A 16,901-nucleotide genomic window follows, 5' to 3' on the forward strand; every position below is an offset into this window, starting at 1 on the left:
TCCCTACCTTAGCAGCGCTCCCGCCATATATTTTTTCCTGCCTCAGCAGCTCTCCCGCTATATTTTTCACTTGATGACGATTGCTTGTGTTGCGATCGAAACGTGACGATATTGTTATTTTTTTAATTATTTTTCTATCTACGTAGCTTTACCGAAAGACCCAAAGAATATGAGTACCTTCAAGACTTCTTCCCTAAGCTGTTTGAGGCAAAGGTCAAAGCCGGTGACTTCTTCGGACCACAGATAAAGAAGATCGTGGAGTACAATGAATTCCCCAAGAAGCTCACTAGTAAGGAGGAAGCGGCTTGGAACAGCTTTGTCGCAGTGGTTCGTGGCTTCCTGGGCAATCACAAGGTCGAAAATTATGTGGAGCTGGTTGAGACTCTCGTGAAGAACTACGGCACAATGGGCTGTAGGATGTCCCTCAAAGTCCATATCGTTGATGCTCATCTTGATAAATTCAAGGAGAACATGGGAGCGTACTCAGAGGAGCAAGGCGAGCGCTTCTACCAGGATATGCTGGACTTTGAACGCCGCTACCAAGGACAGGATAACGAGAACATGATGGGAGACTGCATTTGGGGGCTGATTCGTGAAGGTGAGTTACAGTATAATCGTAAATCTCGAAAGAACTACTCACTTCTAAATCTTTAGTAGTAATTTTTGTATTACTTTAGTATAAATACATGCTAATTTTGATTAATATGTTGTTGTTTTTGACTTTATTTGAACGAAAAGACACAAATTCGCCCGTTTTCTCATTTGAATATAGGTACATTTCAAATATCACTGTCCCGGTCACAAAAGCAAAGTTTGTGGGGAATAAAATGCCATTTTCTATACTTTTTAGGCATAAGCCATTACGAAATAACACTTACTACCCAGGAACAAAAATTGTGTTACATAGTGTAATCTGATGACCTCGTAATTCTAACTAGTCTGCGTTGTAGACCAGCAGTAGACTATTTTACGATTATAGCACAAAAACAAACCAGTTCAAGATTTTGAAAATGTTACCTCCGAAACCAAAACATTTGTGAACAATGAATGATTGCGAAAAAATGTCTCGTGTATTGTATACCATACTGTATATCCCCCCCACACAAAAAAAAACAATGCAGCAAGGTCAGAATTTTTGTTGACACTGTACAGAGACTATGCCCAGTGATGCTCGAAGTATTTTCACACAAGGGGCTAAATATCATTATGGTGTTGAGTTTCTGTTGCCATTACAGCTTTGACCTCTGACACCCAATGCTTGGTCCTCCCTTCTGTGTCATTTTACATCCCCACAGATAGGCAAGCACTTTGTAAAATGACACTGAACTTGAGCAAGGCACGCAGGCACTGGAAATTCCTCCGCAGCAGGATTCACAATTCGCCTAACTGTCCGCATATCATAATCACTTTAACACTGTGACTCGTAGATTTCTTTCCCGCCAATTGTTTTTTGCCACAATCGGGGGCTCATGCGGCATCGTGGGTGGGCAGATGCAGTGCAGCCCAAAAGACTTTCACTTCAGCGTGAATTGGCATTCAATAGCGACCACATCAAGCCTGATCATTGATGAGGGTTTTCAAAACACAGGCCCAACATCAATTGCAGCATACAACTGCCGCCTTAAAGTTACCCAAGGGCATCGGACTTTTCTGTGAAACGATTTGAAACAAACCAATTTTATGCAAGTCTAACGTTTCCAAACTACATAAGGTCAGTGGCTCATCTGACAGGCGGAGCCGTTGATGTGTGATTGTGTCTCCCAGAAGAAGCCAGGCATCTCCCTTGTCATAAGCACTTATATTAAACTATTTATCTTATTCCTCTATTCTACTTTCAATGTGCCAAGCTGTCACACAGGACAAAAAGCATGGTACGTGGTAAGCAGTAGGCATTGTTGAAGTGAGTGTGGAGTGGTGCACACGAATTGAAGAACATCCTTCTCGGTTAACTTTAAACGGCAAATGCAAAACAACTACGCATTTCTATTTTTATTTTAAGAAAAGAGAACACGTACAAGATTTGCCTACAATGTCAATTATTTCTACTTCAAAATGACGGGCGATCCTTCTAGAATGCAAAGATAACTGGGGGTTGAGCGACTGCACACATAGAGTATAGGAAAACAAACCTGTTGACCAGAAAAGTGAAAATAATCTTTAGAGCCTTTACAGAGACCTAGATACTCGTATTTGTCAATCGGAAAAAGCACACGGCACGAAAACATGGCCCAGCAATCTCCTTTTTTGCATAAACACGTCTTGCTTGTGAACAATAGCCTTAAGGGCCAGTGCTGGGAAACGTCTTGGTGCACATTTGTTTAGCAAACACCGCGGTGTCACATTGCGGTCAGCTTTCAGTGCCTTGCCGCCTGCTGCCAGACCATTAATGGCAAGTAAAGCGTAAAACCCCAAAACACTTGCGATTTGTCTTGGGAGGCAGTCTTTTAATAGCTTCGTGATAAATGGGCCCGTTGCTCCCACAGTGCAGAGGCTAACAGTGGCCTCTGAAAGGCACAAAAGACCGCATGGCTGTGTCATCCGTTACAAAGCCCTGCTCACACACCTCGAATCATAATATCTAGTTGGCCATGAAACACGTCAATTACACTCTACTCCCAATATTTCACTTTCCTGTGCGTGTACGTATAAACATGAATTCGCGTGCACATAGACATTGTTACATCTGCAAAGTTTAAAATATTTTTTATCTTGGAAATATTTTCAAGACTCGATGTTTGTCATTTATAAACTATTTACAATAGCCTTTAGGCTATAGATTTCATATAAGCAAGATGCAAAAAATAATTGGTTTCCAACAATGGCATGGAAAACCCCATGATAATTGTTGTTAACAGCATTGACATTTGTCACGCAACCAGATATGATGAGCACACGATCGGTTGAATCTGAACTGAATGATGTAACAGACAGGTGTGTATAACATATGTTCCCCACGAGAGCGTGCCAGGGAATCTTGACAAAGTAAGGCAAATCTAACCTGACACTTGTGTTTGTTCTCTGTCAAGGTCTCAGCTGTTGCAAACGATGATAACTGGCTGCCGCATGGATGAGGAAACCCGATGCGTCTGGTGCGTCCTCCTGTGTCTGATACCTCAGTCTTTTTTTCCGCCGAAGTTAATACTGTCGTATTGCGGGTGACTTTTCCCAGGTGAATGCTTACAGCAGTGTGTATTTTTAAATCTGATAATTGAGAATCCACGTACTTACACGTGTGTTACTAATTAAAAGCATCAGACCTTCAAAATTATGTCCTCAATGTTTCTATCACGTGGAGTTTTAATCAAAAACGTTACTTTGATGTTTCTTTCTTACAAGAAAGAGTTTCCAACGAATACAATTAATTATGGTTTGACACAAGTGCTTTAATGGTGCGTTTCATGTACAATGTTGACATATCTTGAGTTCCTGAAGGCATGGTATGGTTGGCATTAGTTATGTAGTTATCGAGAGAGAAAGTTATCAACAGAAGCAATTATCTTTCATTCTGTGAACTTAATTCATGATGCACTCAGCAACTGCCATGATAGATACTGTATGAGTCTTTCTAGGTAAATATTATATAATGCCTAGGCCAGATGAATACTGTCTTTTTAAAAAAATCTGTTGATATGGTCATTCATAAGATGGATAAATATTTACAGCACCATATGGTAATGCAATAAAAGCAGCATACTTAACGGAAACAAAAAAAGGAGATATGTTGCACTTCACTAAGAATAGAGCACTCAGTTTAACATGTAGGCTTTCGCGACCAATATTATCCATAATAGAGGTGTTTGGGTAAGATCGTGTAAATATAAATGTGTCGTTAAACCCGCCATCACCCGACACAGCCAATTAGTAAGGTTTGTCACGTAAACAAAACATGTCAATTAGTTACTAGTACAGCACACCGGTGTGTTGGAGAGTAAACCCGCACTCGAATTGTTCTCCAATTGTAAATGTTGTGGATAATAGAGAGCTCATTTGAAATAACCAAGCGTTGTTGCAAGTGCGTGGCACGCTTTGGGGACCACCAGCTGTGGACACATTCTTCCTGATCAGTCAGTCAGTGCTCACACAGCTCTGCGCTCCAAGAGCCACAGACTTCCCCAGAGGAGAAGAGCAGAGACATCACTTTTCCTCATCCTCACATCTGCTGACAAAGGCAGACTTGTAATTATTTTACACCGTGCAGGGATTTCTAGACCACAAGTGGAACCAAACAATGAAACTCTGAATTTCACCAGTTTTTTTTTAAAGAGAGCCACCAAACAAACACAACTCTCAATGCATTCGTCAAAAGCGCTCCTTTAAAAAATTAAGTAACATATAATCGGTGACGTTGAGATAAAGGCCCTTCTTTTCCACAGGCCATAGAGAGAGAGGCCAGAGAGGTAGAGTCAAATGATGTCCCTCAGCTCTGTGTTTCCAATTTATTGTGTGCGTGAGACCTTAACTTGATTTTTTAAAAACTGGAAAATTTAGTATAAATTGTCATTAGCCTGCTCTATCCACTGCTGGATGATTGCCTCCCCATGCCACGTGGGTTTTGTAGGTCATCTGACCATACTTCAGCACATTCGTTAGTGCAGGTTGCTGGTAGGGAGCATACACGTGGGAGCATAGGTGGACAGTAAAAACATAAATTTTTCTGCAATGCCCTATTTTGTCTACCATGTAGCCCCTGCAGCTTGTAACAACTTGTTGTGCATGGTGGTTGCCTATCCAAGCACTATCCAGGCTTAATCTTTCTTAGCTTCTAAGATCTGGCAAAATCTGGCAGATTCTGGGTAATTTGATCATAGGCTAGTCCAGGGGTCGGCAACCAAAATAACAAGAAGAGCCATTTCTTTCCAATTAGGTACAAAATTCAGTATTTCAAGAGCCGCAATGCATCTGAGTACATACTGTACATACGTACATATCGTCAAGAAGCAGCCCGTAAAGAGCCGCATGCGGCTCCGGAGCCGTAGGTTGCCGACCCCTGGGCTAGTCCCTTATCGCACCTATATATTGTTACAAAGATCGTTGGGAAAGATAATGGAAGCTATAAAAGGCAGCCAACCATTTTCACAAACCGGGTTTCAGAAATATGTATCAACCACATACATATTATTAATTAGATTAGATTCAGGAAAGACTAATGAATATTATATACCATTATGCTTAGCAAAGTGGAATGTTAAGTCATTTACATAAATCAATATTTTCACCAAGATATAAAAAACCTCTGGATTACCCACTTGTAAAATATATTTAATTTCCCTCACTTCAAAAATAAAGACTGTTCTTTGATTAATGGCACTTTCTCTTGTGAATTGGGCAAATTATAGCCGAAGTTGACCAAAGTCTTCCTGAGCTGACATCTAATACATTGCAGGAGCAGATTTATGTAAATAGTCACGGCAGTCAAGTAGGTGTCACCACTAAACAGGGCTCAATCATGAGCGTAGTACAGGGCATGTTTGAACACCTGAAAGTGCGCACGAAGATTAACATAATTAACGGGCACATCAATGAGAGTGGACTGTTTCTTTTTTTACCGAAGAAGACCCGTGTCACTGTAGAGGATGGACCATTTTTGGAAATGCTGTACTAGATCAATTGTGGCATTAAAAGGAGAGAGTGTCCAGATCTATTTATCCTAATAAATATACAATTCTCACATTAAAAGGCATCTGATGTGACAACTCCGTAAAGGCAAAAAGGGATGCAGCAGTTATACGGTGTAGTTCGTACACTGCACTATGATTCTGGTGACATGAATTTGATTCCCAGGCATGGCTAACGTCAGCGGTGAATGATATCTAAACTGTCCCTTAGCCTCCGTCTCCTATTCGACGACCTCCACTGTCGAGTGTGGTGAAGTATGGTCAAACATCTCCATAGACTGATACACTATGGGTAGACTGTCATCCAACAGTTACTTGACAAAAGGCTTGGAAATTATTATTTATATGACATTGTTATTGACATATTCATGTGCAGACAACTTTTGAGTTTAAAATGTGTGTCGTTACGTGTACTGGAAACATCACAGGAAACAAACTGGCTTGAACAGATGACTGGCAATAGATTATATAGGAAAACTTTCATTATCTGTCACCCAAATATCCGCAACTCTTATCTACAGGAGCTGTTGGGCTTATGGAAGCTTCAATAATTATATCAGCGGCCCTGTTTGTATTTACCAGGTAAGGCCCCACTGAGCTATGTAGCTCTTTTTCAGATGTGACTCGGCCACAAATGATAGTTCAACGAAGTGTCTTATCATGTGGAAATGTATAGGAGCCAAAACGCGTGTTTCCAAATATGGAGGGAAAAACCGGAAGACCCGGAGAAAAACCCACTCGACCACAGGGAGAACATGAAAATGTTAAATATACAGGCATCAGGGTCGGGATTGACCCCACAACCTCCGTGCATACCAGGTGATGGAGAAAATATCTCAACACCGTGGCGCCCTTGTTCTTACAATTTTCCACTATTCCCCCCCCCCCCCCCCGTGGATAAGTGGAGTAAAATCGTGAATAACCCGGGTAGATATTACAATCTGTGATATTGGTTCTCGCCACATTGCCATGGATAAGAGATTTTCTTCTGTGGTATGAAGACTATTTGCTGAGACGAAACTTTGGTTTGTAGACCCAGTGTGATTTGTGAAAATCGAAAATTTTCAACATGTTACAAACAGGTATTTTTTGTGAGTCCAGATTTTTCTCCCGCCCCCCACTCCCGTACACCACTAGGATTGCTAGAGCCTTTTAGCAATCGTCAAAGCAGAATACACTAAGCACTTGTGAATACGACGCGTTTCAGAAGTACAGCTCATTCAAAAAAATAGCTTGATGCTTGATTTGACTTTAAGCACGCCCCTGTGCAAATTGATGAAAAGCACTTTGCACTGTGGGTCACTGAGCAGGACTGTGAAACGTTTCATACCAAGTCAGTATATAGCACATTAAACAGAAAATGTACTTGGTGCATTAATAGTCATTAAGCAATTTTTAAACACCTGGAATTCACACTATGGAAGCCTTGTGCACATATATATGTCGATATTAAAGTTTTTTTTGCAGGCATAGAGCACAACCACCTTCTCCGTAGTGTGCGCTATAAACGTACACATTTTGCTTGTTTTTAAAAAGGGTATCGTTGCAAAAAATATCCAATTTTTTAAGCTCAAGCAAGAGCGCATCAACCGTTACAAAATAATTTTCAAACTTTGACAGAAGTAAACGAATGGGGATGCATGACTATAATAATTACAAACATTTGCAGAACGGGTTTACAAATCAAACATGACGAAATACTTAAGGGCACAGCCACAACTGCAGTTTTGTGTGGGTTTTTTTTTATAATAAAAAAAGCCATCATGTTCCTACAAATTCCTTTCACTTAAAATCTCCCAACGTTGACTTAATGACATTGAAATGCAGTAAGAAGGACTGAATGCTGGCACTTGTGATGCTATCAGTTGACTTGTATCACTCGCCCTCAGATAGCATTGGGTACAGACAAATAGTGATGACATCACCCCCGGGTTAATAAACCACACCTGTGAAATCAATTTGCCAGGGGCAGCCGATTGTACCACCACGCATGCTTGGGAGAACATTCAAGATGTATACAGCCATGTCTTCTGCGTCTATTTTCGTATGTTTTGCTTGGCGCCACACTTTTGCTGGCAATTTGCTAGACGGCTGCCCTGCCAAGCTTTTAACACACTTGCACGCGTGTGTGTGCATGCACACACATATAGACATGCGCACACAAACCATTTCCAGCTTACCATGTTACAAGAAGTAAGAGTCAGAAGGAAATTCATCAGGTTTACAAACATTCGCTTTCTTGGTAATATTAGACAAGGCCACCATGGTATCGGAAAGTTTAGTTTTTTTCTTCAATACCACACGTCTTTATACACATGCAAAACATCCAGAACATACACGAAATAATGTAGCCACATAGATTTGTTGTTGTTGCAAATTTGAGTACGAGCGCAATCATAAGCGATTTTTCCAAAATATCGCCACACTCCAAATCAATACGAATGTTTAGTATGTTATTATTTCACCTTTTTTCTTCACATTCACATCACATTTGTGCATTATGCATGTGAAGATCAAAATATTCATCAATGTAACGTTCCAAAAATAGAATTATACCAAGCGCTTAAATGTGCAATATTAAATTACGTTGGCTATGCCCGTGTGTTCCTGGGTGCCGTTGCTTGAGAGCAGAATGGTGTCATGAAAGGTAGCAAGCGGGGGTAGGGGGACGGGGAACATAAAAGGATGGCACTGATCAGTGGGACCACAGCTTTGGGAGCCCAGGGCGAGACTTTAGGGAACGAAGACGATCGAATTCCGCAAAGTTTCGTCTGCAGCACAAAAGGAAGGACGAGGAGGTGAATGCTCAAAAACGCATTCCTGCGGAGGGAGCTGGTAGGAACGTTGGGTTGCTCGGTTAATGGCCAGGGTCAACGGCGGCGTGGTGTATTCTGCAAATATGGCCGACTGTGAGGGCGGGCACAAGCCGGCGTGAGTAGGTTAAACGTTGAGTTTTATAAGGGCACCACGGGGTGACCAGCCCCTCCCCACCCAGCCCCACCCCTCCCACCCCCCACCCAGCCCCACCCTCCCCACCCAGCCCCACCCTCCCCACCCCACCCCACCCAGCCCCTCCCCACCTTCCCCACCCAGCCCCTCTCCACCCAGCCCCACCCCTCCCATTTTTGGATGCACGGCGGACGGACACAATAATCCCCTGTGGGCTGGTGTAACCAGGAGGCTCCTACCAATATCACATTTTCTTGTGGGTCCTTTCTTCCTCTTTTCTCCGAGTGAACTGTGACACAGAAAAGGAAACCCGTCTTCAGACAATGAACTTACAATCAGGGCTTTAATTAAAACCCAGGTTTCACTCTTTCATGTTGGCCACTTCTGCAGTATGAGAACAAATGACATGGTAAATATTTAATAGGTTCTCCTGGTACGTATTTTCTCAAGCTGAAATTTGGCATAGGCATTTTTTTCAAAATTTCATTCTGAATTTAACGTGAAATGTTTCAAAAGAAAATTCTGTCTTAACTTAATTCTGTCTCACAATTCTGTCTCACAATTAGATACGTGAATTTCGTATGTTTTGAATTAACACATTTTCAGTTGAAATACTTTTCGAAAAACGTTTACTCTAAGCACATCATTTATCTTCTTGGTTCTTTCGGTAAAGTCACGTAGAAGGGAAGTAATAAAATAATAAAAATACTTCCCTTCTACGTGACTTTACCGAAAGAACCAAGAAGATGAATCCCTGCAGTCACGAAAGCTTTAAATCCACATAATTTATGTTCATTAATTCATGGATGTAAGATTACTAAGCTACTTAATGCATATTCACCCTTATAAAACATTAATGGATGACTGCATGTGTTGGAGTCGAGCTCTTTTTAACGTGGAGCAGCTAATATTGATAGAATTAGTCAACCAGAAATGAACCCGTATTTGCCATCATTACTTTGCAGTGTTGGCATAATAGAAAAACCACGAGGTCACGTGCAGCAATTATTTAGTACGGAACGCTAAATAATACAAAGAGCGCAAGATTACTTAAAAGCCTGTTTTAACCTGTGAAATTGTTCCTGCGTGAGCTCTGCGGTCTATTATAAGAAGTAGACGAAGTACGCGTGTTTTATTCCAAGTATTATATTAAAATGAAACACACGCTCACATTTGGTATTTTAATTACTCACGCTAACCCATTCTTTTACGACAATTGCTTCATTGTTAGGCACAACCGTATTCACAGCCCATTTTCCAAAGCGTGTGCCATACACTTCAAGAGTGGGTATTGCATGCATCAGCAACACTCCGTTCAGAAGACATTGCTCGTACAAGTGTATAAATTGAACATGAAAAATCCATTTGGACAGTATCCCGCGGATTCAGCAATCCGTTTATATTGCAGGTACAGCTGACGAGTCACAGCAGCAGCACACAATGGATATATGCGGAAAGTCAAGTAGACCATGAGATATGCGAGCTACATTACCGTCCATCCCTGTCATTGAAACCTTTAAGCAAAGGCCTAACTGTTATGATTGCTTAATGGCAAGCCTTTGCATACAAAATGTAATTCCCGCACTTTATTTGGCACCAGACTTTTTTGAAATTTTTCATTTAAGAAGTTGAGTTTCATCAATCGCATCAAGATAGTGTCTATCTCGAGATAGCTATACAAGCGATAGAATACGCTAACCGTAATGAAATATTAGCTTGTTTCTAAAGTAGACACAGTACAACACTATTACTTTCAATGGGAAGCTGTGTATAATGTAGTACACCATACGCACAATCCAGTCAGCAGAATGTAGTCCCAAGACAAGGTGATTGTCACCTTTGCCAACTTTCTTCATCCAATATTTCTGATGACTAATTGGGGAAACAAGGCAGTAAGTTAATTGTCTGCGGTAGAGTGTGAGTATCCACAGGATCGACGCCCGGGTGCGATCAAGGGATGGCTCCCTATTGGTCAACCACGTTATGTATGCCGATGATTTGGTAATAGCTGCTCATTCAGAAGAGGAGTTGGAGACGCTGCTGCTGAGACTGGAGCGTGCCACTAAGAGGTGGGGCCTTACCATCAGCCCCACCAAAACTAAGCACCTGCCTGGGTATTTTGTACCATCGGGCACTCCACCCCCACAACTCCCAATCGGTGATGGGGAAGTTGTGGAGAGAGTGGAGAGTTTCCCATACCTGGGCAGTGTGCTTATGACCGGCTCCAGTTTATCAGCAGAGGTCTCACTCCGAATCAGTCGAGCGGCAATATCTTTTCATCGGTTGCGTAACGCTGTGTGGAAGCTACCTGGTCTGTCGCTCCGCACGAAGCTTCAGGTCTTCTCGGCCACGGTCATTCCCTCCCTTCTCTACGCTTGCGAAACGTGGACCCCCCTAGTGGAGCATCTTCGCCGGTTGGAAACATTTAGGCTGGTCTGCCTACGATCCATCCTGGGTTTAACCAGGCTGGATTGTGTGAGGAGCTCACAAGTCCTTGAAAGATCTGGGCAAAGTCCCATCAGTGAGCTCCTCCGGCAGGCAAGGCTGCGTTGGCTGGGTCATGTAGCCCGCATGCCCAGCCACCGCATGCCTAAACAGCTTTTGTTCGGCCGGATCGAGGGGGCTAAACGGGCGCGGCACGGGCTAGAGAAGAGATGGAGTGATGTGGTACATGAGGACGTGGAGCTGAGTGGACTTGCCGATGACTGGTACCAGCGGTGTCAAGATCGGCCTCAGTGGAGGAGGCTCGTGAAGGACGCTACTGGGCAGTTGGAGGCAGTCGCCCTCCAACAACAACGGAGGGCGGAGGAGCGACGCTCACAACAACGAGCGGAGCGCCGGGTGGCTAAAGCACAGCAAGTTGGCACAGTAGGGGGCACAGGTGGTGCATCAGCCAGTCATCTCGGTCATCTCGGTCAGTCGACCCGTGGCACCTGGGTCTGCCCCGTGACCTCCTGCCAGCGGGCGTTCGACACTTCACGTGGCCTCAGGGTGCACATGGCCTGGCACAAGCGTCGTGGTGACGTCACCGCCACTTAGTGGCGAATGGCGGTTGTTGTTGTTGTATCCACAGGAATGATTAAAATCCACTATAATGTAGAAGAGAAGTCCACCCGATTAACTGATGTCAGCTCAATGTCGTGTGTGTTACTGCAAAAGGTAAAGCCCTGAAATGTCTTGCTCACGCGACCAGACAGAGCTCGAGAGGAGGATTTGGCCTCCTCTTCTACGCCGGCCAAACGTCTTCGAAAGAGGTGGGAGTCCCCGCACTTGTCTCCACCAAATATAACCTCCAAATCGACAGCGGTTGTACTCATTGTGAGAATGCGTTATATAAAAAAAGCATACGCTGAGCACTCCATATACAGTCGTTGACGTATAATTGTTGATTTTATTTGAAACTTAAATTTAAAAAACCCACGCACATACCCACTCCCAAACAGTTTTAATGTGCATTCACTAAATGTCAGTCTGAAGTTACTTGGCGAGAAAAAGTGTTTAATTTACTAATTAACTACCATACCTGATGACAATGACAAATACTGCAATTGAAGAGCAGACAGGAGAGCGGTTGGGGCAGCCCAGGTCGTGATCACGTTACGTGGCTGGGAGTGGCACGCTCGGTGCTGGCTGCCATTACCTCAGCCGAATATCAATGTAGCATAATTGCCTGCCACTCCTCTGCAATGGCATTTCCACCCGATTAAAGTATGCACTATAAACTCAGCGCGAAAGAGACGGAGATATATTGTTTTAAAATAGATTGCAAACGGGCCCTCTGCTTGAGCGAGGAGAAATTAAATGTGTTTGGCCAAGCTTAAACATAAATAATGTCTGATTGTGTAGATTATGGGTCCTGGATCATTCACCAAGTTCACACCCAGACTATAAAACCTTCACAACTTTTTTATGTTCATATGGCTAATGTAAAACATTTGCACGATTAACTTTGAAATATGTATATGCCACCAATGCCAGTAGTGATGAAAAACTGGGAATTTATTTATGGGCTGCTATGTAAATTGGAAAATATCTGTTATAAAATGGTAGATAACTGCCATTACACAGATATGACCAGCTCAACAAAGTTTATCTTGGTTATTTTCCCTCATAACCGATTGTCTCATCTACCACCGAGTTTGCGGATTTTGACATCAGCCTGTCATCTGATGTTAGCAATTATATCAAATGGCATAATCTTTGTTATTATTCTTGCTTAATTGGTTATGTGTCTCTTCGTATTTATAACGATTTAATAAAATCTTGCTAAATTAACTTGCATGCTCTTTTCTATTTTATTTTTTGGTTATTGACCAGCCCATACACTACTACGGTTAAATTACTTTGTCTACATTTAGTTGATACTTTGATGTGCCGTCAACACGCATATATTTAGGCTTATTTCATGTTCATCCAAATATTTTCTTAAATATATCAATCTAGAAACATACATTCTCAATATGAATCACATCTGCAATTGCGGTTACTTAAAATGTGACACAAAATGCAATACTGTCAGCATATTTATGTGAATAGAAAATCAAATGACACTATTTATTTTTCTCGGTGAAGAGGTCATCACAGCCAATGCCACCACACTTCATCGCTTTACAATGATTTACAGCAATATGATTGGCTTTGTTAAATGACTGAGTTCCTTTTTTATTTCACGAGTGTCCATTTTCACTCGATGATCAACCCTACCGTGAGCTCATTGCACGCTTGCAAACCGTAGCTGTAACATCATCATATGACTGACATTCCCTACTTTATTCTAGTTACCTTTGTTTACTTTGCCACGTTATGTGAGGAATGTCAATTTGGATAACTTTCGCACGTATGCTGTATAGACACACATTCGTACACCACTGTCTCTGCATATGTGTACTAAAAGTATTTTTCTATGATAAGTCAAAATCATAATATACCTGTACACGTCTTTGTAAATCCTCTGCTGGATTAAGGTCTCACTATGCCATTTACAATCATTAGGGCTGTTTGACCATACCTCACCACGCTGGTGAGTGTGGGTCGGTAAAGAGGGAGTCCAGGACTGGTTCAGATCATTATCACCGCTGATGTCAGCGGTCATTCATTCCAAAGGGGGAGTAGCAGTGGCACAAGCGGTTAACATGAGTGGCGAGCGATATCTAAACAAGTTCCTAGCCTCCCCTCCTGTGACCCACCCTCACCAATCCTCACGAACCAAATTGGGGAAGTATGGTTCAACAACCCCGATGACTGCCATAGCATGGGGAGGCATTCGTTCAACAATATATTGGCAAAGATCTGCGAATGAAATAATAAGAATCAGATTCTAAGATTGCGAGAACTGCAGTTAATCACAGTGTACAAAAATGAAACACCCCTCATCGTAAACCATCCTTAGCAACACAAAGCCATTCACGAGACCACATGAAATCTCTAAAACTCTGTGGAGTTACATTTTGTTTGGGGAACATTTTTTGAGATACGTTGCCTTTTTGGTTTCTTCCCTGGTTTGAATTAGGAATCTTTTTTAACTTTGTGCTGAGCTGGCTTATCTGAGGGGACTTGAAAGCTCAGTAGCCTCATATACATGGTAGATATTTTATTTTTCAAAGAGCTTTCAAGCCCTCCTTCCTCTATTTACAAGACCTTCATTATATTTCATTATTTCCACATGCAGCAAGCGTGTCACGTTACCATCATAATATTTATATTTTAAAATAATAATAATAAAATAAGTGTTTCTGTTTGTGTGTGTATATATAACAACCAAGGTTGCGTGGAGTTTAATTGCTGAAGTATCCATGCTTGGCTGCCTACAAACAGGACCAAATTAGTTCAACAATTTGTCCTCAGTCATTATGTGCATACATTACATTAAGTGATAGTCTTTAGAAAGGAGATTTTTTTTCACTCTTAACTGATAAGGGTTTAATGATAATCATTTGATCACAATGCAGATTAGCAAATGAAAAGACCTTTGTGAAATTAAAGTTTATTCATTCGTATTTTTACGGACATAATTACTCATTCACTTTATTTAATCTATGTGCAACAATCATCCATCCAATTTTCCGTAGGCATAAATCATCGTCAAAAACAATGCACAATTTACACAAGTATTGTAGTGTTCCCTTTCAGTGTGCATTACAATTCGGCAAACATTAACAAACACTGTAACTCACTAGGGAATAGTTCTTTTTGGTGGATATAATGTGGAGCAATTACAATTACACACGTATAGAGAGGAACATTTAAATAGCATTTTGTACGTAATTGTTTAAATATGGCCTTAATGAGCTAAGCATGGTTGGACCCACTGTAATACTATATCAACACAATATACAACACAGTTCAGTCATATATGATTTCTGGTCCACATTTCAATTCACTCATTAAAACGCTTATTAGGAGTGAAAATACTGGGCAATTCAGCAATTGTTAAAGAGGAAAATGTCGGAAAAAATAATACATGGGCCAACATCATAATTCGTTGGCTTTTCTGAGTGTATCTGTACTATATATACAAAGCCGTATTTTAAGGAATGCTATTAACGTACGTCAATTAGCTAATTTATCATCAATAATGTTTCAGAGATGTTTGTAAAAGTAGTTTACATTTTCCATGCTTGATGTAAATTAAATTGACATGAGCAAAAACAAATCAAGCAAATGGCACCTTCTTCACTATAAACACTGACATGGGAGAAAGAGTACTACATTCTACTAGTAAGTACTGTCATCATACTCCTGAGGTTTTCGCAGTTGTGGTGTACTCGAAAGCTGTCTTATTAAATGTACACTTCATTATCAATGTGTGTAAAATTGAACATTATATTAAATGTAGATTTTTCATAGTGTTGGACCAAATTAAAGAGTTAATATGATGAGAGAATTTTTATAATAAAAAAATACAGATGTAATGACACAGCGGTGACTGCTGTACAGCAGCTGCAACTGCAGGTGGGCCCTTAGCGCACAGGCCATTGAGCATATACGCTGGTGTGCCGGCAGGGCGGAGGAACTGGGGCAAGGGTTACGGTAGACCTCGCGTGGGGAAGCCCCTGGAACCCTCTGGTGGGTTCGAGAAGGGAGGCGTGGCTAGGGCGGAGCCAAGTTGCGCCGAGGGGAATAAAAGCAGAGGAGAGTGGGAAGCTCCGGGCTGCTGGTTCTGGGAGTGGACTCGGCTCGTTGTCGCTGCCGCCCTCGCCCGGGCATTGCGCGGCCGAACAGCGGTTGACTGTCCCGGTCGACGCCGTAGGTGCAACGCGGGAAGGGTCGTGTTTGGGCCGGGCTGTACAGCAGCGTGGTCGTGAAAGAGGTGGCCAGAGTTGGTGGTGTGAAACGTAATAAGGGAAGGACGGTGCCCCTCTGCGACTACCTCGTCTCCGACGGAGTGCGCCACACGCCACCCGCACACACACACAAGCCTCGACGAGGGAGAAGAGACCTATGACACTACACATATACAACACTAGAATTAATCGACCATTTTGGTAAAGTATGGTCAAACAACTCCCATGACTTCTGCATTTCACAGGTCTCCAACCAAAAGTTTATTACTGGTCAATTTTAGAGAGAGAAATAGGCAGTTTGAGAAAACAAACTGTAGCAATACTTTTGGAAATGGAATGTAATGCAACACAGAGAGTCGGCTAACACACAGTTAACGCATAGCCTGGTTGATTACGATCTCGAAAGATTGCTAAATTTGAAGTTAAGTGTGAAATTTGACAAACAGACACACACAGAGAGAGAGAAAACAAACTTACATCCTCCCCGTAGAGGTTGTTCAAACTTGATTTGAAGCTTTCGTGACTGCAGGAATTACTATTTGGTTCTTTCAGTAAAGTCACGTAGACATTTTTTAAATAAATAATAAAATACGACGTTTTGATTGCAACACAAGCAAGCGTCATCAGGTAGAACTAAATTTGAGAGAGAAACAAAACACAGACACGGAGACAGACAGACAGACACACAAGCAGAGAGACCTACTAGAGTCTGGTAAATTTTAGAGAGAGAAATGGGCAGTTTGAGAAAACAAAATGTATCAATTTTTTGGGAAATGTAATGCAATGCAACACAGAGAGTCGGCTAACACACAGTTAACGCATAGCTTGGTTGATTACGATCCCCAAAGATTGCTAAAATTAGAAGTTAAGTGTGAAATTTGACAAACAGAGACACACAGAAAGATGTGTGGAAATCCACTCCGAAGCGGCCGGGGGAGAGAAAGAGCGAATTGACCTATGAGAGCCTGGTAAATTTTAGAGAGAGAAATATGCCGTTTGATAAAACAAACTTATACATTTTATTGACATGCTAATTTCTCTGCTCCAGCAGCTG

This window comes from Lampetra planeri, chromosome 7 (assembly GCF_965212315.1).
Source record: "Lampetra planeri chromosome 7, kcLamPlan1.2.h2, whole genome shotgun sequence".
Lineage (NCBI taxonomy): Eukaryota > Metazoa > Chordata > Hyperoartia > Petromyzontiformes > Petromyzontidae > Lampetra > Lampetra planeri.